General features: G+C 36.4%; 1 pseudogene; it reads left to right on the top strand.

Annotated features, from left to right (window-relative positions):
* Window positions 1–2,113: 2,113 nt before the first annotated feature.
* LOC125823516 (uncharacterized) lies at window positions 2,114–7,325 on the top strand (annotated as a pseudogene).
* The last annotated feature ends 18,280 nt before the right edge of the window (window positions 7,326–25,605 follow it).

Below are 25,605 nucleotides of genomic sequence, written 5' to 3'. Positions count from 1 at the left end.
TTATTAATATCATTGAAACAACAATCACCCACTTGATACTAATATTTCTCTCTTTTTGAAGGTTTTCTTCCTTTTGATTTATTTCCCCACAGGTGATTTGCGTTGATTACGAACTGGCGAATCATCCATACTTTACGAGATCAAAAGTACGTGCAGACATGACTGATTCAGGTGCGTCTGATCAAAATGGTTTGGGGCTTGTCACTGTCCTGAGAGATGAACCCGAGACTTCAGAAGGAAGGGAACCAATCCCTTATGATGAACACATTGCTAATTTGATGCAAAAAATGGCCAATATGCAAATTGAGATTGATCGACTTCGAAACCTCACCAATTTGTCCATCACTTTGAACACGCCACTACCCGAGCATGGAACAAACACAACTACTCTGCCTCTTTTTCCACATGTTGACTCTCCTACTCCTCAATACTTTCCACCAAACCCTTCCCTTCACAAGACCAATCCAACTGCTTCAAAACAATCCACCAACCCTCAACAACCCAACTTTCCACAAAACAATCCGCAACAAGCCAACCCTTTACCCTTCACTACCCCATATGCGCCCCAAACTTCACTTACCCAAACTCCTGTCATCCAAACTAACCCACTTACCCAAACTACCCCACTCACCCAAACCGCCTTACCTACCCAAAAATACCAAATGACCCAACATATACCGGTGGCACACACTGTAATCCCTAACATGCAATATGTGCCTCAAGTATATGTAGCGGAAGCTCAACCTTTCCTTAATCCAATGCCAACCATGCCAGAAGTCGATTCATATGAAGAGATGGAGAAAGAAGCAAGGTCAAGAACAGATGACAAAGTAGCAAGGGAGATTCGTAATTTGAAGGAAGCTTTCAAAAGTATCCAAGTCCATAACGGGGTCGAAGGTCTTGAATATGAGGATTTATGTGTTCATCCCGATGTTGAATTACCTGTGGGGTATAAGGTACCAAAATTTGATGTATTTGATGGGAAGGGAAATCCTCAAGCTCATTTAAGGGTGTATTGTGACAAGTTAGTTGGAGTGGGGAAAGATGAGGCCATTAGAATGAAGTTGTTTATAAGGAGATTGACGGGAGAGGCTCTTGATTGGTACACGAGTCGAGACCCACAAAAATGGAATAGTTGGGGTGCAATGGCGCAAGAATTCATGGATAGGTTTAAGTTTAACATTGAGGCAATTCCGGACAGGTTCTACTTGATGAAGTTGGAAAAAAGGTCAACAGAGTCATTCAGAGAGTATGCAATGCGGTGAGAGCAGATGCCGCAAAAGTTCAACCTCCAATGGCAGAAAGTGAGATGACCTCTCTTTTTATACAATCCCAAAAAGATGCAACGTACTATGAAAAGATGATAAGTGTTGTAGGGCAAAAGTTCTTTGAGGTTGTCAGGATGGGAGAATTTATTGAAGAAGGTATTAAAACTGTGAGAATCACTAATTTGGCAGCCCTGCAAGCAACAAGTAAGGCCATTCAATCGGATTCAATCGGAGGAGACCTTAAGAAGAAGAAGGATGGTGTGTCTGCTGTCATGACCATCCAAGAACGTAGGCCAAACAAAATGTTAACCTACCAAAACCCATTACCCCAACCTTCATACTATAGTCAGTATACCCAAATTCCTTAACCCTATTATCAACCTTCACCTTCCCCTTACCCAGTTTACACCACCCAACCAACATATTGTCCACCTAGAGCACCTGCCTATTCAAATCCATCATGATACCAACACACATATCCATCCCAATCCCACTATCAACCACAAAGCCGTCCACCAAATGCACCCAGACCCCGCCCAAACTTTGAAAAAAGACCAGCCAAAACTTATACACCTTTAGCCGAACCTTTAGCCCAACTATATGAATGGTTGAGAACTGCAGGAGTACTCCAACCAATCCAAGGTTGAATTCCCAATCCCCTTCCTAGATGGTATGACAAGACTAAGCACTGTGCATATCACTCCAGAGCTGTTGGACATGACACTGAAAGTTGCCCCACTCTCAAAGACAGGATTGAGGCATTGATCAAAGAATGAATCATTCAACTCAAAGGTGTTGCCCCCAATGTAAACAACAACCCGCTGCCAAATCATGGCAATGTTAATATGATCACCGTTGATGAAGATTGCAACTTAGGAGGGACCATAGTACCAGTCAAGATAGAGAAGAATGTCGAGACATCGGCCTTTATTTCTCCTGTATTCACAGTCCAAGAACGAGCGCCAATTGAAGTGGAAGTTTTTCTTCCCAAGCCTAGGATTATGGCCCTTGTCGCTCAATCATCCCCTTTTGACACTAAAGCAGTTCCTTGGAATTACTCGACTGATGCAAGGGACAATGGAAAAGGAAAGATTGTTGTAGAAGCCGCTACTGCAGGAATGACAAGATCTGGGCATTGTTATACCCCTGAAGAAGTTGTACGAGGAGGACCAAACAAGGAAAACAACCAAAAAAGGGTTGTGACAGAGGTTGAAGTGGAAGATTTTTGGAGGAAGATGCCAACTAAGGAATATTCAGTTGTTGAACAGCTGAAGAAAACTCCTGCTCAAATTTCCTTAATGGCCTTACTGATGAATTCTGCAACTCATAGGAATGCTTTGGTGAAGGTTTTAAATGAAGCTTATGTTCCAGTTGAGACCACTAGTGAGAATTTTTCTCCCATGGTAGGACAAGTTTTGGAGGCTAACAAAGTCACCTTTCATGAAGATGAGCTGTTGCCTGAAGGTTTGGGACATAACAAAGCGTTGAACATTACTGTCAGATGTAGGGATAAGTTTATTTCAAGAGTTCTGATTGATAATGGTTCAGCTGTTAACATATGCCCTTTCACTACTCTTCGAGCTTTGGGAATCGACATTGGAAAGATTCGTGAAAGTCATGTTAGGGTTAGAGGCTTTGACGGGACACAAAGGGGAGTCATTGGAGAAATTGATTTGCCATTGCAAATTGGACCGGTGGAGTTCATTGTGGAATTCCAAGTGTTGGATATATCTGCTAGTTATATTTTATTACTTGGAAGGCCATCGATTCATGCGGCTGGTGTGGTTCCTTCCACTTTGCACCAGACCTTGAAATTTGTTTGGAACCATCAGGAAATTATTGTTCATGGAAAAGGTAACAACTCAATATATCCTGAAAATTCAGTCCCTGTTATTGAAAGTATGGAAGAGTTGGATGGGTCTGTATTCCATATTAGGGAAATTGTGTGTGCTACTTACGTTGGAAATGCAAATTTTCCACGTGTGCTTATGATGGTGGCTTGGGAAATGTTGAAAAATGGTTTTATCCCGGGTCAAGGTCTTGGAGCGAAATTGAATGGAATAGTGGAACCAATTCAATTGCCTAGTCAGAAATACACCTTTGGTCTTGGATACGAGCCTACTCCTGAAGAAATCTCATCGGCTAATCTCAAAAGGAAAAGTGACATTCCCTTACCACAACCTATCCCGCCCTTGAATCAGTCATTTTCCAAGGCGTTTGCTGCACAAGGATTAAAAGAAGTTGCTGAAGATAACCTCACAGAAGGACTCAAAAACTTGTTCATTGAAGAAGAGGAATGCAATATGATTTTGGAGGACTGCACTGAGGCCCCGACATTTTGGGATGCTATGCTTGAAGATGCTTTGAACAATTGGACTTGTAACCCGTCCCAGTTCTCCGGGAATCTTGGTAGATGATTGTATTAGAATTAACAAAATGACATGATTCAAATTGAGGCCTGAATCGTGTTTTTGAATTTGATGTGTTTTGCCTCCATCTTTTGAAAGCCTAAATGCCAAATCTATGTTACCTTTTTTCTGCTTTAAATTTTAAAATTTGTCCTTGATTATTTATTTTATTTTTATTTCTTTTCTCTCTTTCAGCAAGCAAACTAATAAATCTGTCAATGCCGAGAACGTGGCATGTAATGAAACGAGCGAACAAACCCCGAACAGTGAACAAACTTTTGCAAAATATGAAGAAGATGTGCAGCCTGGAGAATTGACCAAGGAGTTAGAACATTTTGAGAATAAAGAAAAGCCAAATTTGGATGAAACTGAGACAATAAATTTGGGAGATTCAGCAGAATTGGTGAGGGATACAAGAATTAGTGTCCATTTGACTCCGTCCCGAAGAAAAGAACTTATTGATCTTTTGAGACAATACATGGATGTGTTCGCATGGTATTATGATGATATGCCGGGACTAAGCACGGATATTGTTTCACACAGGCTGCCAATTGATCCCTCTTGCCCCCCAGTAAAGCAAAAGCCGAGAAAGATCAAACCTGATTTGAGTTTAAAAGTTAAAGAAGAAGTCTCCAAGCAATTTGATGTCAATGTCATCCGGGTCACCAAGTATCCTACATGGTTGGCCAATATAGTACCAGTGCCAAAGAAATATGGAAAGATTAGAGTATGCGTAGATTATCGAGATCTCAACAAGGCTAGTCCGAAGGATGAATTTCCTCTCCCAAACATTCACATACTTATTGATAATTGTGCAGAGCATGAGTTGCAGTCATTTGTTGATTGCTTTGCAGGATATCATCAGATTTTAATGGATGAAGAGGATGGGGAGAAAACTGCATTCATCATGCCTTGGGGAGTATATTGTTACCGAGTAATGCCTTTTGGACTCAAGAATGCAGGTGCAACATATATGAGAGCTATGAATACTATATTTCATGACATGATCCATAAGAAGATTGAAGTTTATGTGGATGATGTCATCATTAAGTCACGGAAGAGCTCAGAACATATAACAGATTTGAAGAAGTTCTTTGATAGATTAAGGCGGTACAATCTGAAGTTAAATCCTGCAAAGTGTGCATTTGGTGTCCCTGTTGGGAAGCTGTTGGGTTTCATCGTGAGTAGGAAAGGGATAGAGCTGGATCCTTCAAAGATAAAGGCTATTCAAGACTTGCCTCCTCCAAAGAGTTGAAAAGATGTAATGAGTTTTCTTGGTCGCCTCAATTACATTAGTCAATTCATTGCACAATCCACTGTAATTTGCGAGCCAATCTTCAAGCTGCTGAGGAAAGATGTTGCAACCAAATGGACGGAAGATTGTCAGAAAGCTTTTGACAGAATCAAGGAATATTTATCTAGTCCACCAGTCTTGGTGCCCCCAGAATCTGGAAGACCATTATTGTTGTATTTGTCAGTGTCTGACAATGCATTTGGATGTGTGCTGGGACAACATGATGAAACTGGAAAGAAGGAGCAAGCTATATATTACCTAAGCAAAAAGTTCACTCCTTATGAAGCTCGATATACTTTATTGGAGCGCATTTGTTGTGCTTTGACTTGGGTTGCACAAAAGTTAAGACATTATTTATGTGCGTATACCACTTTTCTCATCTCAAGGATGGATCCACTCAAGTATATATTTCAGAAGCCTATGCCCACTGGAAGGTTGGCGAAGTGGCAAATTTTGCTATGTGAATTTGACATTATTTATGTCACTCAAAAGGCCATCAAGGGACAAGCGCTAGCTAATCATCTCGCCGAAAAATCCCGTGGATGAAGAGTATAGGCCTCTTAAAACTTATTTCCCTGATGAAGAGGTTTTATTTATTGGAGAGGATATTTCCGAAGAATATCCCGGGTGGAGAATGTTTTTTTGATGGTGCTGCGAATTCCAAAGGAGTCGGTGCTGGAGCAGTGTTGATTTCAGAATCAGGTCAACATTATCCTATCTCAACAAAGTTCAGATTCTTATGCACAAATAATATGGCGGAGTACGAGGCTTGTATTCTTGGGCTTAGAATGGCTGTTGACATGAATATACAAGAATTGTTGATTATAGGTGATTCCGACTTATTGAATCATCAGGTTCAAGGCGAATGGAGCACCAAGAATGTGAAGATACTCCCATATTTGTTGTGTGTGAAAGAATTGTGCAAGAAATTCGTCAAGATAGAATTCAAGCATATTCCACGAGCTCAGAACGAGTTTGCAGATGCGTTGGCAACCCTGGCTTCTATGATTCAACATCCAGACAAGAACTATATAGATCCAATCAAGGTCAATGTGCAGGATCAACCAGCCTATTATTTCCATGTAGGTGAAGAACCGGATGGAGAACCTTGGTACTATGACATTAAGAGGTATCTCAGAGAAGGAGACTATCCAGAAGGAGTAAACAATGTTCAAAAGAGGACACTTCGGGGACTCGCAAATCACTTTTTCCTAAGTGGAGAAATCCTTTATAGGAGGACTCCAGATTTGGGATTGTTAAGATGTGTTGACTCTCAAGAGGCAAGCAAGTTGATTGAAGAAATACATGGGGGTACATGTGGGCCACACATGAATGGTTTCACTTTGGCAAAGAAGATTCTACGAGCTGGATATTTTTGGATGACCTTGGAAACAGATTGCATCCGTTTTGTGAGAAAGTGTCATCAATGTCAGATTCATGGTGATTTGATTCGGGTTCCACCGAATGAGCTAAATGTGACGAGTTCTCCTTGGCCATTTGCAGCTTGGGGCATGGATGTCATTAGCCCTATTGAGCCAGCCGCCTCAAATGGACACAGGTTCATTCTGGTAGCTATTGATTACTTCACAAAGTGGGTAGAAGCATATTCATACAAGTGTGTGACAAAGAAGGTGGTGACATATTTTGTTCGCAATAACATCATTTGTAGATTTGGGATCCTCGAGTCAATTATTACAGATAATGGAGCTAATCTCAATAGTGGCTTGATGCATGAGATATGTGAGAAGTTCAAAATTATTCATCGCAATTCCACTCCTTATCGACCTTAGATGAATGGAGCAGTTGAGGCCGCCAACAAAATATCAAGAGAATATTGCGGAAAATGACTGATAACTACAAGCATTGGCATGAGAGTTTGTCCTTTGCCCTTCTTGGCTATCGCACCACAATCAGGACTTCGATTGGGGCAACACCTTATCTTTTGGTTTATGGAACTGAAGCAGTATTACCAATGGAAGTTGAGATACCATCTCTAAGGATCATCCAAGAAGCTGAGTTAAGTGATGCCAAGTGGATGCAAAACCGGTATGAACAATTGATGCTCATTGATGAAAAAGAATGAATGCAGTTTGTCACGGGCAACTTTATCAACACGGGAAGGCCAAAGCTTTCAACAAGAAAGTAAGATTGAGACAGTTTGAACCAGGACAATTGGTGTTGAAACGAATATTCCCGCACCAAGATGAAGCTAAGGGAAAGTTTGCACCTAATTGGCAAGGACCTTACATAGTTCACCGAGTACTGACTGGAGGAGCTTTGATTCTAGCAGAAATGGATGGCAAGATATGGCCAAAAGCTATCAATGCTGATGCGGTTAAGAGATACTACATCTAGAGGTTTCTATTTCATTTTCTTGTAATCTTTTGTCATGTATTGGAACTACGTCTTGACCTGATTCCCATGGCGGGATACGTAGGAAATCCACATCGAATTTGGTCTTTTAGTAAGTTTTGCTAAATTTCCTTTCTATGTAATATGAACTACGCTTGGCCTGATACCCTTGGTGGGATACGTAGGCCTGATTCCGTTCGGATACGTAGGCAACCCGAGGAGCTTTCAGCCCCTCTATTCCAATTTTTATTGTATCGTTAGGTTATGTTTGGCTTGGTGCCTTGATAGAATAGTGCGCAACCTATAGAAGGTTGGTATCATCGTGACCAAAAGACAACGCATCTCTTTCGCCAAAACTGGGACAATTTTTAAGGGGCATCATTGCAAGAAGATATCAAGATATTTGAAGAGTATATGGTCAATCGAATCATCCGACAGAAGAAATACTTCAGATAAAGGACGTTCGCTTTGTTTCATGACATGTCACAATTTGAAGTTCGACAAATTCTTGCTATATATATATATATATATATATATATATATATATACGTATATAATTTTATCTTATTTTCAAATATGATTTTCAATCAAACGTTTCCTTTTTATTTATTTTCTTGTTATTCATTTAACCAAGATTTAGAATGGACGGAGGTTATGAGTCCAAGCAAAGCTGGAAGAAAGAAGTATGAAGAGTCAGACCTTCAAAGTCAACGTGAATCAACCTCCCTCAAAACTTATAATTTTTCTTTGAGTGCAGATTTGTCAAGATTCACAGAAGTTGAGAAGTCAACAACATCTATAGCATCGAAAAGACTATATGTCGAGTGGTTTGAATTACTTACTTATAAATTTATGATTCAAATTTATAAGTAAAGCTTTATAAACTTTCAAATGTGTTGATAACAAATATTATTTAATAAAACACATTGCACATGATTTTTCTCTGCATAAATGCCTTTAAATGCACTGCACAAATGCTTTTAGATATTTTCAAATGCATCGCACAAATGCATATTTTTAAATGCACAAATACTTTCAAGTATTTAAAAGGAATCCTACATGGCTTTATCGCTTTTCTAATGCATTGCACAAATGCTTTCAGTTGATTGCACAGATGCTTTCAAATATACTGCACAAATGCTTTACCAGTCTGCATTGCTTTCAAAGACCTCCTTTTCATAAATCACCTAGCTTAAAAAGTCACATTTTTAAATCATTTGGCTAAAAGCCTCATATCCATAATTTATATGGTTAAGGCCTCATTTTCATTAATCATCGCTGAAAAGCATCATTTCTTATGAATCATCGGCCTTAAACCCTTTTTCATAAATTTTGCAAGATTCATCTCATTAAATCATTTCGGCTCGCAAGGCCACATTTTCATAAATTCACACCCAGGAGGTGTTATTTCCATGTGTTTATCACACCATGCTTTATGTTTAATATTATTTAACTGTTTCGTCAAGTTTGAGTTATGCAGGAGCTTTAGCACAACGTGGAACTATTTTTTAAGCAGCGAACTGGAGCAATTTGTTGGAGAGTCAAACTCACCAACAAAGGTCAAAGGTCTACCTCGAACTTCGCTCTCAAATACTCTCCTTGATCTCAATACCCGATAACACCATAATTCATACCGGGGCAAACTTTGATGCACTTGTTGGTCGGGACAAAATTGGTTTCTAAGTCAACTTCTTTGCCCAAAACCTCTTACATCATCTCTGGTCAAGAGGGACAAGATGTTGACACCCAATTTTGATCCTCCTTTCTTCTGATTTATTGTTTTCGAGCTTTTAATTTGATAACGTATAAAATTATCCTTTTCACAACTACTTTTACTACTACGACTATCTATCTTCTAAATTATATATTTTATTATCGAATTACGTATAAAATTATCCTTTTCACAACTACTTTTACTACTACGACTATCTATCTTCTAAATTATATATTTATTATCGAAATTACTATTATCACTTATTATACCTTTTTTATTAATCGATTGTTTTCACCTTATTTCAAGTTTTGCATTTTATTAAATCAATTATAAGTTCTTGTTTAGTATTCATATCTTATATTAGTATAAAGTCATAATATATTTTATTTCATAAAATAGTAATTGTCATCTTATAATATTGGTTATTAATTTAGAAGCCCAAAAACTTTAAAGAAGAAAAGAAAAGACCCCGACAAAATTCAGCCTAAGCTAGAATGTAACCCAACTTTGGCCCAAGAAGAAGTCCATTCTTACACTCCTCCTTCCACGTAAGCGCCACAAAAACATCCACGTTGGCGCCACATAAGGTGCCAACGTTCCAAAACATATGGTTGCCATACGCCTCACATGCCTCTCACTGATCAGCACACACTTGCCATTTGTCTCTTCCTCATTGGTCGGTCAATTCAAATTAAAGCCCTAGAATCCCAAATATCCTAAACTACCTATCCTACCCTCCTTTAATTCACCTAAAGTGACCTAAATACCCTTGGATTTCCCAAAAAAAAAAACAATCTATTGTTTTTCCTTTGGTGTCATCAGACGCCTCCCTCTCTTTCTTTAGCAAGGGAACACTCTTTTGGCTTCATCTCCATTTTTGACAAAGCTTGAGCTCCACTCCTCAAAATTTCAGATTTGCTTAGCCATTTTCCAGCAAGTTACTTTCTTCCCATGGCGTGTGGCAGAAGATCGTTACTTCTATGTTCAAAATGCGTCAGATCCTTACGCTTAAGTCAAGATTCACTATTTTGGTCATAAGAAATAAATCGCTTCTGAAAGTTTTCTGCCATGGTATGATGTTCGAAGTTCAAAGGAGTTTTGTGACTCGATTTTGAAATAAATCTTCCCGCCTAAAGAACCCTCGAACCTTAGCTTTTACTCTATAAATGCGAACCTTAAGCATCCATTTTGGGGGGGGGGGGGGAGGGGCTTTTTGGAGATAATTTTCAGTCAAATATTATATAACCAAACTGCTGCAAAACATCTCTGTTACTCTGGGAAATATCCAGCTTCTTATTGTTTCGTTGTCTCCGGAGTCTTGCACGTGGACGAGTGTGAAGTAGTTCGAGTTCCAGTGTAGATCTTTGATCAAGGACTCTAGTTTGCTGCTCCGAAACAGGTGAAAATGCTATCTTATTCTTTTACTTTATAATATTTGCTTTTCTCCATTTTTATCTGTAAATCATGATTTTGTTTGTGTGAACATATGCTTTAGACATTTTAATCCATATATTAAGATCGTATGAATATGTTTTGTTGAGATTTCTATGGAGATGTCCTTACATCAGCAACCTACTGTTAGTTTTTCTTCTAATCTATTTATGCATTTTGTATAGTTATAAGTTTGACGTTGAACTTTTAATCGTAGATAATTTTCTTTGTTTCAACTCTGCAAATGATCACGAAATAATTATATAGCAAGCCAAAATGTTATCTTTTGATCTTAGCATGAGCAGATTTTTGACTAACAGTTTTCCTATTAAAAAATACATAAGTTTCGCCTATTTATATAATGTGTTAGATTTATTGATTTTATTTTATCTTTATTTAAAGGAGTGGATTCGAGTTAGTAAATGATGTCTATTTATACGAAAACTTTTTTTTTACTTGATTACTTGGTTCATTTGAACGTTTTTTTTTGTGTTCTAAAGAAGTTTGCTTCATAACTTTCTTTTATTTTGCATAGGGTTTGAGTTGTCTCACTAGTGAAGTTATTTTTTAGCTTTTGATATACTTACTGTGATGTATTGTATATTTATATACCTTGTGAAAAAAAAAAAATTGTGATGAGCATGATCCTATATGTATTGGTGTTGATTTGTTTTTCTTTTATGTTCATCTAAAATTAAATGCTCTTTTTCTAATGTTTGCTTCTTCTTTCTTATTTCACATGGTTTGCCGGAGCTCGCAAGGAGTCTCAAACGAGACTCCACATTGTTGTAGAACGAGTACACTTGCATTTCGCCCTTCAAGCATGTCTCTTGTCCTCCTCCTACATATCTGAATGGGGAAAGAGAAAGCGATGTCCATTATTCATCTCTTTTACTCTCTCTCATCCGAAGGAAATGAAGCGAGAGTGGAGGAGATGCTTCTATATCTTACTTCTATCTCTTATTCCTTTATTTTGTTTGCCATTAATTATGTTATGAAGTTTGCCATACTTATCTGTTTTTATTATATTCTTATTTTAATTTCTTTTGATTTGATCGATAGAGAATCATGCCTAGAACACTTGAACCTTAGAAAGGGTAGTTGGTGATATGTGGTTTCCTCTCTTGAGTAGATAAGTATGGCAATCGTTTTGTCTTTGTTTCTTTTTTTTTTATCTATTCTATAAAGAGTAAATTCAAAATATGGATTTGTTTAGCATAAAAAATGTAATTTTCAGAAAGTTCAAAAGTACAGATTTTATGTGCAAAGAAAGACAGTTTTTCCTAATGGCAAAAATGCAGATTTTAGTGAAAATATACAGCTTTCAAAAAGTCTAAAAAATCAGTTTCGAAGGCAAAAAATGTACATATTTTGAACCCTTAAAAATGCAGATTTTTGAGAATTAAAATATAGTTTTAATAGTTTTATGTGCAGATTTTTTTGGCCTCAAATACACCCCCTTTTATCATTTTTTATGGTTTAAATTTATTTGAAAAATGCAGCATCTTTTGAGACTTAAACATAGTCTTTTGTGAACTTTAGAGTGCAGATTTTCATGGTGAAAATACAACTTTTCAAGAACTTGAGAGTGCATTCCCACGCCCTTAATAACCTTTTTCTTTCTCAAGTAAAATAAGGTGTTTATTTATTTTAACCCAAACCTGCTTTCTTTATTTTCTACTAGTCCTTTATTTTTATATGCAACATTCTTGTGTATTCTCATACCGCATTTTAATCATAATACTTCATCTCATAAGCATATACTAATTTTTTACATATACAACGTACATATGCATTTGTCATGCATTATAATTTTAAAATGCTTTTCTTATCATTTTTCTCAAAAAGTAATTTTTTTTTTACACCCTTAAAAATCACTTAAAATTGAAATAGATAATCTTTTGTTATGCCGGTTAATAGTTTTAAAACTAATCTTAAAGGATGTCTTACCCCTTCCCTTTAGGATAAATTAGAACTCTTACCTAGAATCACATAAGTTAGTAGACCTTAATTGAAGTCAATTTTAGTATTACTTAGTTAATAATTTAGGTATCCTAATTTACCTTAAAATAATTAGGTGGCGACTTCTTAAGTTAATTAATTTGGAAATCACCAATATGTTGTACACTAATTTGACCTTGGTTAAAATGAGGTATAACACTACCATTATGAAACCTTACTTTGCAGAAACCCTAAAGTCAATGAGCTTAAATTCAGGTGACTATGCTGGAATGGTTGCCTTATTATGCAATGAAATGCCAAAAGGAAAAGAAATGGTATGAGGTATTCATAACTATCTTGTCTACAACTAAAATAATGGTTGCTTGCTTTTCTAAAGAAATATTTATTGATATGATGTTTTGTTTAATGTTGATACTTCACTTTCATTGTATATACATCCAAGCATTCATTTACACATATAAGTGGGCATACATCATGATTAAAAATGTCGGCTTTTCCTTCTTTCTTGTGAGTAATAGTAGACTAGATATTCAGTAACTTCATATTGTTGATAAAATTAGCACCTCTGTCTCATTACTGCAGTTTTGCTCCATATAAATGCCAACCACATCCTTAGATCATTATGCCTTAGAATAAGATTGTTATCGTTCATAGTCTTAAACCTAGTACAATACATTATAATTAGCAGTGGGAAGCTTGTCACTGACAAATTGCTGAAAATGGTATCTTATATGCAGTTAGATTTTGAAAAGTAAATGTCATAATAAAGAAAGATATCAAACTTCAGAGCCAACTCCATCCATGTTTGGGCTCCTGGTCCAAGCTCCAGTTGGGCATGAATGGAGTGGTGTGCTTATATGAACTTGGATATCCTGCCTTTCATAAGCTAGCTTTTGGGTTTAATTAGACCAAGTGTCATATCTTTTACAGAAACATACAGTTTGAAAAGAACTTTTCTCTTTGCAGAAACATACAGTTTTTAAAGAACCTTTCCTTATTGTAAACATACATCACTCAAAGGATGTGGTTGGCATTTATAAGGAGCAAAACTGCAGTAATGAGACAGAGGTGCTAATTTTATCAACAATATGAAGTTACTGAGTATCTAGTATACCATTGCTCACAAGAAAGAAGGAAACACCGACATTTTTAATCATGATGTATGCCCACTTATATGTGTAAATGAATGCTTGGATGTATAGACAATGAAAGTGAAGTATCAACATTAAACAAAGCTCCATATCAATAAACATTTCTTTAGAAAAGCAAGCATCCATTGTTTTAGTTGTAAACCAGATAGTTATGAATACATCATACCATTTCTTTTCCTTTTGGCATTTCATTGCATAATAAGGCAACCGTTCCAGCATACTCACCAGAATTTAAGGTCATTGACTTTAGGGCTTCTGCAAAGTAAGGTTTCACAATGGCAGCACAGTCTTTTAGGACAAAACTACCAGGTTTGGGATGTTAGAATGGAAGTCTACATGGATGCATGTGATCTCTGGGAGGCAGTAGAGGAGGATTATGAAGTTCTTCCTTTACTAGGAAATCCTACAATGGCTCAGATTAAAACTCACAAAGAGAAGAAAACTAGGAAGTCGAAGGCGAAGGCATGTCTCTATGCCGCAGTATCTCCTACTATTTTTTCCAGAATCATGACTAAGAAAATATAGGACTTTAGGAAAAAGGAATATTATGAAGATGAAAGAATTTGAGGCATAAAGGTCTAAAACCTAGTGAGGGAATTTAAAATACAAAAAATAAAGGAATCTAAGACAATTAAAGAGTACTCAGATAAACTTATTAGTCTGGCGAATAAGGCAAAGTTACTTGGTGCTGAACTTTCTGATACAAGGATTGTGCAGAAAATCCTTGTTACTTTTCTTGAAAAGTTTGAAGCAACAATTGTTTCACTAGAAAATACAAAAGATTTTTCAAACATTACTTTGGCGGAACTTTTAAAATCTTTGCAAGCTCACGAACAAAGAAGAATGATGAGGAACGAGGGGAATGTTGAAGGAGCTCGGCAAGCAAGGCATCAATTCAATGCTGGAGGCAAAGGTAGGAAGCAGAAGTTGAAGAAGAGCTATGTTACGTCAACATAAGTTGCTGCAACTGATAGCAATTCTAGCAATGACAACAAATGTGGGAAATATCCACCATGCCAGCATTATGGGAAGAGGAATCATCCACACTTTAAATGTTGGAAAAAACCTGATATGAGATGAAGAAAGTGTCATAAACTTGGTCATGTTGAGATTATTTGCAAAGAAAAAAGACCACAACAATTAGATGGAGCTCAAACTGCAGACGAACAAGAAGAATGTCAATTGTTTGTGGCCACTTGTTTTGCAAGTAGAAGTTCAAGTGAAAGATGGTTAATTGATAGTGGTTGTACAAATCATATGACTCACGATAAGGAGATTTTCAGAGACTTACACAGATCTGCAATCTCTAAAGTCAGAATTGATAATGGAGATTACTTTCCAACGAAAGGGAAAGGCACAGTAGCTATTGAAAGCTGCTCAGGTACAAAGTTAATCTCAGATGTACTTTATGTTCTTGAACTTGATCAAAATTTGTTAAGCGTAGGGAAACTTTTGGAGAATTGTTTTAAGCTTACATTTCAGGACAAGAAGTGTGTGATCTTTGATCCAAAGGGCCAACAAATCTGTCAAGTTAAAATGAGAGGAAAGAGCTTTTCCTTTGATTCAATGAAGTAAAAATTGGTTGCCTATCCGAGCCAAGAGATGACAACAAATATATGGAACAAGAGACTCAGACATTTCCATCATAGGGCACTCTTATACATGATGAAGAAAGATAGGGTTCGAGGACTACCACTTATGGAGGATGAACACGCAACTCGTAGCACATGTCAATTGGGAAAGCAAAGTAGGATGCCTTTTGCCAAGGCAACCTGGAGAGCATCAGTGAAGCTTCAATTAGTCCATACTGATTTTTGTGGACCACATAAGACTGCTCTCTTAACGGAAGTAAATATTTTATAGCATTCATAGATGATATGACACGATTGTGTTGGATTTATTTTCTCAAGTTCAAATCTGAAGTACCTGAACTGTTCTCGAAATTCAAAGCTTTGGTAGAAAATTAAAGTGGTTGCAGGATTCAAATGCTTAGATCATGTAATGGTACCGATTACACAACTGATCGATTTAAATGTAGGAATTGAGCATCAACTCACTGTTCCATATACTCCACATCAAAATGGTGTCAGTGAATGGAAGAACAGATCGACAATGGAGATGTTGAGATGCTTATTATATGAGAAGGGTCTGGGCAGAAGCAGCTAACACTGCTATTTTTTGTTGAACAGGTTTCCTACAAAAGCCGTGAAGGAAAAAACACATTTTGAGGCATGGCACGGGTATAAGCCGTCCTTACAAAACTTAATAATCTTTGGTTGTTTGTGTTTCTCTCATATTCCACGGGTTAAGAGGGACAAGTTAGATAAGAAAGCTGAAGTTGGAGTCTTTATTGGTTATAGTACAATCTCCAAAGCTTACAAAATTTTTCTGCCCCATACAGGAAAAATTATGGTAAGCAGAGAAGTATTTTTTTATGGAGAATGAGCAATGGGGACTGGGAAAAAGTTAACCAGAATCACAAGAAATCTACTAGATTCAGATGAGAATATTGATGATCAACCTGTGAGAGGAACAAGGTTGCTCTCTAACATATACCAAAGATTCAATGTGGCCATTTTAGAGCCTTCTGGATTTGAAGAAGCAGTTTCATATCCCAAGTGGAAAGCTGCAATGGAGGAGGAGCTTGCAATGATTGAGAAGAGCGAGACATGACAGCTTATGGAAAAACCACAACATAGGAAGATCATTGGTGTGGAGTGGGTTTATCGTACGAAATTGAATGCTAATGGATATGTTAACAAGCTCAAGGCAAGACTTGTTGTGAAAGGTTACTCACAAATTTTTGGAGTTGATTATTTAGAAACCTTTGCTCTAGTTGCTAGGCTTGATACTATAAGGTTGTTACTAGATATTGCTACTAAAAAAGGTTGCAAAATCTTTCAATTAGATGTCAAGTACACTTTTTAAAATGGTTTTCTACGGGAGCAAATTTATGTGGAGAAACCTCAAGGTTTTTCTGTAAAGGGACATGATGACAAAGTGTATCTATTGAAGAAAGACCTTTATGGTTTAAAACAAGCTCCAAGGTCTTGGTACAGTCGAATTGATGATCACTTGCAAGGCTTAGGGTTTAAGAAAATCCTAAGTGAATCAATTCTATTTGTTAAGAAAAGAGATTCTGGTATTGTGGTTATATTACTTTATGTTGATGATCTTCTTGTAACAGGAAACAACCTTGAAATGATAGATGAATTCAAGGTAGAGATAAAGAAAGTATTTGAAATGACAGACTTGGGAAAAATGTCTTACTTTCTTTGAATGCATATTTGTCAAATCCACAATGAAGTGTTCATTTGTCAAAAGAAATATGCAAGAGAGATAATGAAGAAGTTCAAAATGGAAGATTGCAAACCTATGAACACTCCAACGAATCAGAAAGAAAAGTTCATTAAAGATGATGGTAGTGACAAGGTTGACGAGGCAAGTTATAGAAGTATGGTTGGATGCCTCATGTTTCTCACTGCCACGAGACCCGACATTCTGCAAGCAGTAAGTGTCTTGTCTAGATTTCTGAATTGTGCAAGTGAAATGCACATGAAAGCAGAAAAAAAAGAGTAATAAGGTATGTCAAGGGAACTTTGGACTATGGTGTTAGGTTCGAGAAAAGTCAGAACTTCAAGTTGCAAGGGTATTTTGACAATGATTAGGCTGGGTCATATGATAACATTAAAGGCACTTCAGGTTATTGTTTTAGCCTTGGTTTGGGATGTTTTTCATGGTGCTCAAAGAAGCATGGTATCGTGGCACAGTCAACTACAAAAGCTGAATTTATAGCTGCAACAACAGTTGTTAATCAAGCTCTTTGGCTAAGAAAGATTATGTTAGATCTTGATCTAGAGCAACAAGAAGGCACGGAAGTATTTGTGGATAATCAGGCAGCCATAGCAATTTCTCATAATCAAGTTTTCATTGAAAAACAAAACATTTTAATATCAAATTGTACTTTCTCAGGGAAGTACAAGAAGGTGGAGAGGTAAAATTGGTTTATTGCAAGTCGGAATATCAAATTACTGATGTATTCACTAAGCATTTTCATGTTAAAAGGTTTGAATTCCTTAAAATGAAGCTTGGACTATGCAGTTCTTGAGCCAGGATGAGTGTTGTTGTTGTCTTCTAGAACTACATGACCTAAATTCAAGCTAGAAGATGACGTATGGCAAAAGAATGTTGAGGCAGTGCACACCAGAATAAATTGCATATTTTTAGTTGTTTTCAGTTTCCTAGTTTAATTAAAACTCTGTTAGCTACTGTTAAGGATTAGTTCCTCAATTTCAACAAGCAGTAACTTAGTTTTAGCAAATATTTTAGCATTACTTTACATCATCTTTGTTAAGCTGCGATGTATTTATTGCGTCTCAAATTAATCAATAAAAATCACTTTTCCTTTTTCTTCTTTAAACAACTCATATTCTCCTCTGTTAAACACTAACAACATGTGTTAAGCCTACTATAACATCATGTCTATATTTACACATTTTTCCCACACTTAGTACATTCTGTGTACTAATGCATACTTGTACTTATATTATCTCATAATATAGGGTATGACGCTCCTTCTCCTCTCGCTCATGGCTAGCTTGGATTGCTAATAGCATTGGATTGGTGAGTCCTAATACTCCAAGGGCAAAGCCATGAAGACCATTTATTGATTTTATTCTTTACTCTTGAGACTTTTTTCGTGGTGTATGGGTTACGCCCCAACCAATCCTATGTTGTTTTAAAAGGGCTTGTCACATCATAATTATGATTCTCCACTTATGTTCAAACTCTCTTTTATGTTTTGAGACGACTCACTTAAACCCTCTTATTGTATATTCTATTGTGTTGCATGTATGTCAAGTGGCTTGTGTAGGGCCTCTTGGGGTCCTATACGCCATGTGACGTCTAAGGTTTACTTTGGGTCGTGACAATATTAACTATCATGCTATGAAAGGTAACCAATTGGTTCTCCGTCTTTGGAACGCACGAGTTAGCAATTATATTACTAACTCAAAAGCTTTTGCAAAATCCAAAATTGAAGTTCTACTTCCATTCATCTCCCAAAAAACAAAGGCTTTGTGAAATCATCAAAGGTACTACAAATTGCCTCAATACGGCAATTTAAACTCATCCACATCCTGGGCCTTGATACCTACCCATTTGGTCTCTTGGACATAAACTATATTTATCTTCCTCTTTTTTAGAGTTTTCACTAGCTTTATGGAGTTTTCTGTTCATGGTCCTATGTTCCATGGCCATATACCTTCATCTTAGGAAACTTCATTACCCAGTTACTACTACTTTCCCTTGCCCATGGCCTCAACCGAAGCCATGACCTTAGTCCACCATCATTCACCAAAGCCACTAGAGAGATGTAAGCTAAATAAGATGTAAAAGATATAGAAATCTAATAGAACTACTTGAACAAGCGTAGAGTCTAGGACTAATTTACTATACTAAAAATTGATGAAAAGCAAGAAATATTATAATGAATGAATAAAAGAAATCAGCCCTAGAATACGTGTACACCCAGTATACTAACACAAGACAACCCACAAGATTTATGCAATGTATGACACTATGGATCAAGAGACAGTGAGATATGCAATAATATACTAACACAAGAGATCACCAATTAGACAAGAAAGATATATTGGAACACTAGCTCAGAAAAATAACTCTAAATCTGCATATAACGATGGAAACAAATCTTAAAACCAAAATACAAGCTAACATATTTGAAATAAATTAAATATCAGAGAAAATTTGAACGTAGGAGTTATGAAAATAAGTCTTAATACTAGTAGAAAATAAATCATTGAATTTAAGAAATAAAATTATGAATGGTAGCTGATCAAATGTAAAAATACAATGAAAACTGGAAAAGTACATGTTGGGTCGACAATATTATGTAAGAAATGAAAATATTGCAAGAGCTCAATCAGAACCTCTTTTGTGTAGCAAATGTTGAAGAAACAAGAAACCTGATACTTCGTTGTTGCCAGAAGTCACCAGAGGTTTTCCGAAAGTCTCCAAAAGCCTCTATTCTAGTTTTATCATAAACTTGTCACTTGAGTCTGGCTCGAAAGATTACCTGCAAATAGAGTAGAAATAGAAAGAAAAGACAGTAAATAATAAGGAAAGGGAAGCCCAAACAGTATGGGTCACGGGAGATACAACAAAGGTCATTGGAATAGGACAAGATCCAGTCATAGTTATTATCTGGAAAGGTAGTAGAAAGAAGAAGAAGAAGAAAAGATATAATTTTAATTGAAATAATTTGATGTAAATAGTTAATGGGATACACCATACCCCATTTTAGTTTTAATGGGATATCAAGTACGCTAGACAATTCAAGTAGTAAATTTTTCTCGTAATGAGAGGGGTTTCTTATTTACTAGATAAACATATTTTGGTATGAATCATATCCTAATATAGTATATTAAATGTGAGGAAAATCAAATCTAAAAGTTAGTTATTTTAAATGTATCCATCAAAAATTGAGTTACTAGTTTACCATTTAAAATACTTTTTTTGTACAAAGCTGAAAATTCTAACAATTTAGTGCATAGAGTATCCCCAAATCTCTTTGATATAATGGGAACAACATGAACTCACGTCTCTTGATCACCATCCCATTAGTTTTTACTAAAAACGCATCTATAAATTTCCATCCAAGTTCTTCGGCAAGGAGGGACGAAGAGAGGAACACTGAAAAGTTATATTATAGTTACTAACAAAATATGTGATTCTTTAACACTTCTATGTATATCAATCTCTGTAATATTGCATTCAGATATTTTCTTTAGAACTTTTTTCTATGATAAGAAGTCAATGTGTAAGAGACATATATTTCTCACTTATCACTTCTTATTCCTTTAGAATAACACTAATAAAGTTGAGTGTTCTTTAGTCATATCCTAATGTGTATTTTTATTTTTAGATCCTTGGTAGCTAAAACAAAGTAAATGTACCTATACAAAGGAAATAATGAAAAACTTTTCTAAAAAACACGGTTATGAAAAAAAAATTACAAATAACTCACATATTTCCTTACAAGTACAACTGTTGCAGGATATTAAAATAAATTATCCTCATTATTAAAAGAAAATCTCAGTTTATTTATTTTTTTAGGCAGAGTTATAAATTCTTACCTTATATAGAGGTCAAGGACCCACCATCCATAATCTCACAAATTATAGCTACTTATTGTCGTGAGATTGAACACATTAAATAACTTAGCTTGGCTCCTAAACTCGGTTAAATAATATCAGTGTTGCACTAAATTAGGGCATCGGAATTTGAATAAAATGTAACATCAAATGCAAACTTTTCTTAGTATGAAAGTTATATTTATCACTCATAATTCATATGCAATTTTTTGGCTATTGTAATTTTTATATAAAAGTGTACTTTCTAGTAGTGAACTACGTAACCTAATATGAATTGAAGCATGAAAATTCTCTTCTTTACATTGAGAAATTAGTACATACAAATGTATGTACTAAGAATTACAAATTGTTCATACTTGCAAAAATAAATCAAACTAAAGCCTTCTTCATTAACTAAGAAGTTACATGTAAGAGGACCATGTCTGACACTTGAAGATTGTGCTCCAGAGAGGAGAATTGTACGCCAAGTTCTTAAAGTATGAGTTTTCGCTTGATTCAATGGCATTTTAACGACACATGGTGTCCAATGAGGGTATTAGAATGGATCTAACCAAGATTGAGGTAGTTAGCATATTTTAGTTATCGAGATTTGGAGTTTTGTGGGGCTGGTAGGCTACTACAGATGGTTTGTTCAGAGTTTCTCTCATATCCCATCCTTATTGCCCAAATTGACTCGATAGAGTGTTAACTTTCAGTGGTTCGATGAGTGTGAGAAAAGCTTTCAAAATCTCAAGACTTTGTTGACTTCGAATCCTATGCTGATTCTACCTGAAGATAGTGTGGACTTTATTATTTATTGGTGATGCTTCAGGAGTTGGTTTGGGTGGTATTTTAATGTAGAAAGGTAAGATGATTGCCTATGCTTCTACAAAGTTGAAGACCCATGAGAAGAACTATCATATTCATGATTTGGAGTGAGCGGTCATGGTCTTTGTGCTTAAGTTATGGTGTCACTATTTGTATGGGGTGAATTATCAGCTCTTCACCGATCATCAAAGTCTTCAGTACATCTTCAGTCACAGATATATGAACTTGAGGCAGCGTAGTTGGCTTGGTTGTTGAAGGACTACGACATGACTATCCTTTATCATCCAAGAAAGGTCAATGTGGTGACCTATGCTTTGAGTAGGAAAACTTCTAGCATGGGGAGTTTTGTCGTAATCAGTGTTGAAGAGAGACTGTTAGCTAGAGAATGCCACATGTTAGCCATCAATCTTGTCTTCTTGTAGATTTCTGAGGAGAGTTGTGGTTTGATTATTTTCATCGAGCCCTGATCTTCCTTTGTTGAGCAGATTTGAGAGGGTTAGTTTAATGACGAGAAGTTGTGTCTTATTCAAGACAAGGTGTTGAGAGGGCAAGCCAAGGAGGTTGTGCTTCATTCTGATGGTGTATTGAGGATCAGAAGTGGGATTTGTTTGACCAAGATAGGTGAGTTGGTTAGGTTGATTCTAGAAGAGGCTCACTATTCTCGATATTCTATCCATGGAAATATGTATCACAATCTAAGTTAGCATTATTGGTGGTATGGCATGAAGAATGATAATTAAGAGTTTGTGTCTAGGTATTTAACTTGTCAAAAGGTCGATTGTGAGCATCAATGGCCTAGAGGTGTTTCTAAGAGGATGTGCATTCCTATTTGGAAGTGGGAACGGATCACCATGGACTTTGTTGTGGGTTTGCCTACTATTGTGGGTAGTTATGACTCTATTTGGGTAGTCGTTGAAAGGCTGACCGAATCAGCCGATTTCATTCCAGTTTGGGTGAAGTATACAGTGGAGATATTAACTCAGCTTTGTATCAGTCAGATAGTTCGTATTCATAGGGTACCTATTTCTATTGTCTCTGAATGAAGTGCACTATTCACTTCTCACTTCTAGAGGGATTTGGAACATGGTTTGGGTACTCGGTTAGTTATGAGTAGAGCTTTTCACCCTTAGAATGACAGACAGTCTGAGCAGATGATTCAGGTGTTAGAGGACATGCTTCGAGTGTGTAATTGATTTTGGTGCTCATTGGGACCAACACTTGCTCATAGCAAAGTTTTCCTATAACAATAGTTATCACTCCACTATTTAGATGGATCCATTCAAGGCATTGTATGGTAGGTAGTGTAGATCTCTAATTCGTTGATTTAATTAAGATGTGATGACTATTTAAATACATACTTGCTTAGAGATGCCATGAAGTAAATATGTATAACTCATGATAGGCTATTGATGGCTCATACTCGACAGAAGAGTTATATTGATACGAGAGTTTGAGTCTTGTAGTTTATTGAGGGTGATCATGTTTGGCTCCGAGTGTCACCCATGAAGGGTCTGATGAGGTTCAGAAAAAAGGCAGGCTTAGCCCTAGCCCTAGCCCTAGATTCATTGGTCCTTTTGAGATTCTGAGTCGAGTTGAAGGCCTATAATTTGGCCTTGCCACCGAGCTTATCAGTTGTGCATCATGTGTTTCATGTCTCCGTGCTTTGGAAGTATGTGTTGCATCAGACTCATGTGTTTTTGCTTGATTAGGTGGTGTAGGGTCTGGACATTTCATTTAAGAATGAGCATATTTCTATTCTAGATAGGTAGGTTTGAAAGCGTAGAACCAAGGATATTACTTCACTAAAGTTGTAATGGAAGCATCATTAAGTTGTAGAGGTGACTTGGGAGACCGAATTCGACATGTGTGCCACATATCTCCAACTTTTTGACGCTTCAGGTAAGTTCTTTGACTTTATGTTCAAGTATGAATATGGTTTTTAATAATGGATAATCTAATCACCCAAAAATCATTTTTAGAATTTTTGAAAATTTACCATTTTACCCCTCCCGGTAGTTGCTCCAAGTGATTTTTAATTGGTTTGTAAATATGGTTTTGAAGTTTAGTAAAAAGTTGTGATATTTAGACATTTTGGAGTTTTGAAAGGCTTAACTTGGTTAAAAGTGGTTTTCAGAGTCATTTGGCATTTCAAATCTCAAAATGGGATTATGTCATTTCCATAAGCTCTGGAATGTGGAATTTTGTTGAGAAGAGTTGTCAGTTTCTGATTCTGAGGTATTTTGTGGATTTGAGGTCTTAAGTTAGAAGTTTAGGTAATTTGGACCTTTTACTTGACTTTGGTATAAATTTGAAGTTTGGATGCTCATATCATTTTTTTGACAGTTTTCATTGGATTCGGGAGATGATTTTCAGCCTAGGAGAGGTATTGGTTGAATTTTTAGAGGTCCCGAGGTCAAATTAGTATTTTTGAGCGTTGAGTTAGTTTATTGCAACTTTCAAAGGTTTTGGGTCAAAGGGACCTCAAATTCGTATGTTGATGGTTTCATTGAGTCTGGAACATTGAGTTTATATGGGTAGAATATTTAGTTAGTGTATACGGGGTTCTGAATGAATCTTGATGGTCCTTTCGAAGGGATTTAATTGGCTGAAATTGTTGATTTCTTATGTCTGCATCACCTCACATTCACGAAGGGCCTTTCTCTTTCGCGATGGTCCCGTTAGCTAAGACTAGCTCGTGTTTGCAAAGGGTCGATCCTTCAGATCCTCGCATTAGCAAAGACCGGCTCGCGTTTGCGAGAGGTCACTTAGGGGGGTTACGTTCGTGATCAAGACTTCACATTTGCGATGCTCGCATTCGCGAACTTGATCTCGCGTATGTGAACCTTGACAGTGTGTTTTCAAACTTAGGGTTTCAACCCTATTTTTCCATTTTCAAACTTTGAGAACTTGGTATTGGTGATTTTAAAGGAGGTTTTCAAGATTCATTGATTGGATAATAATTTCTAACTCCGTAACTCATCTATCCATTATTTAAATATGATTTATATGATTAAATCAAGGTTTTTGAATGGAAAATTTAGGGGTTCTTCAAGAACCCAAGATTTTTCATAAATTGGTGATTAAGGGCTGATTATAGATCCATTTTCAAAATGTTTTTTCACCAATTATTTCCAAATGCTTTGGGTAATGTATTTATGTAATAATTTCATATTCAAACCTTATTTTCGAAATCAGGTTTTTGGGTCGATTTGATCTCGTTTCCAAATTACTTGACATAAGTGTTATTAGTTTTAGAATCCTACTGTGATTACTTTATTGATTAGATTGTGTTGATTCGCATACTATTCAAAAAGCGGGAAAGCTCAATTCCCAGAGTGATTTGTTGATTGATTAAGGCAAGTGAACTTCTAAGCCTTTGTTAAGCTTATAGAATTGTGTATTCTTCTTGTTGTATATGTTGGGGAGTAATGAGAATTGGTGATAGGTTGAATTTCTCAAATTAATTAATCTTAATGATAACAAAGGGGATGATGAAAAGTCAATGTGATGATATTTGTTGTGTGGTATATTGTGAAAGACTTGAAAGTGGTATTAATTCGGCTATTGATAAAATGCCATGATGGTGGTGGTGTGATTGTGAATTGCTGTGGATTTGTCATCTTGTCATTATTGTGTGAACATGCCTATTTGCATTGGTTCTAAAACATTGTGACAAGGTTTATTATGATTATGCAGAGGTCTCTTCCAGCGGGTGATATTGATATTGAGGTTTCTTTCGGTGAGTGACATTGATGTCGAGGTTTCTTTCGGTGGGTACATGGACCTAGTACATCCCCGTAGACTCCGATCTGATATTCAACGAATATGTATCATAGGACAGACATGCATCACTCTATATGACATTGCATATCATTGCATCGCACGTTGATTATGATTATTGATTATATGTTGTTTGAGACTCTTGATTATGGAGTACAAATTGTTGGGAATGAACTTGTTACTTCATTGTGATTGACCTATAATTGTTGAAGCATTGTTATTGAATAATGTGCTACTTGAAATTGTGAATTGTTAGGTTGGGCTGA

Source organism: Solanum verrucosum, unplaced genomic scaffold, assembly GCF_900185275.1.
Source record: "Solanum verrucosum unplaced genomic scaffold, falcon-dt-bn FXZP01000012.1, whole genome shotgun sequence".
Lineage (NCBI taxonomy): Eukaryota > Viridiplantae > Streptophyta > Magnoliopsida > Solanales > Solanaceae > Solanum > Solanum verrucosum.
Note: the sequence above shows the minus strand (reverse complement) of the source record. Positions and strands in the feature narration are given on the sequence as shown.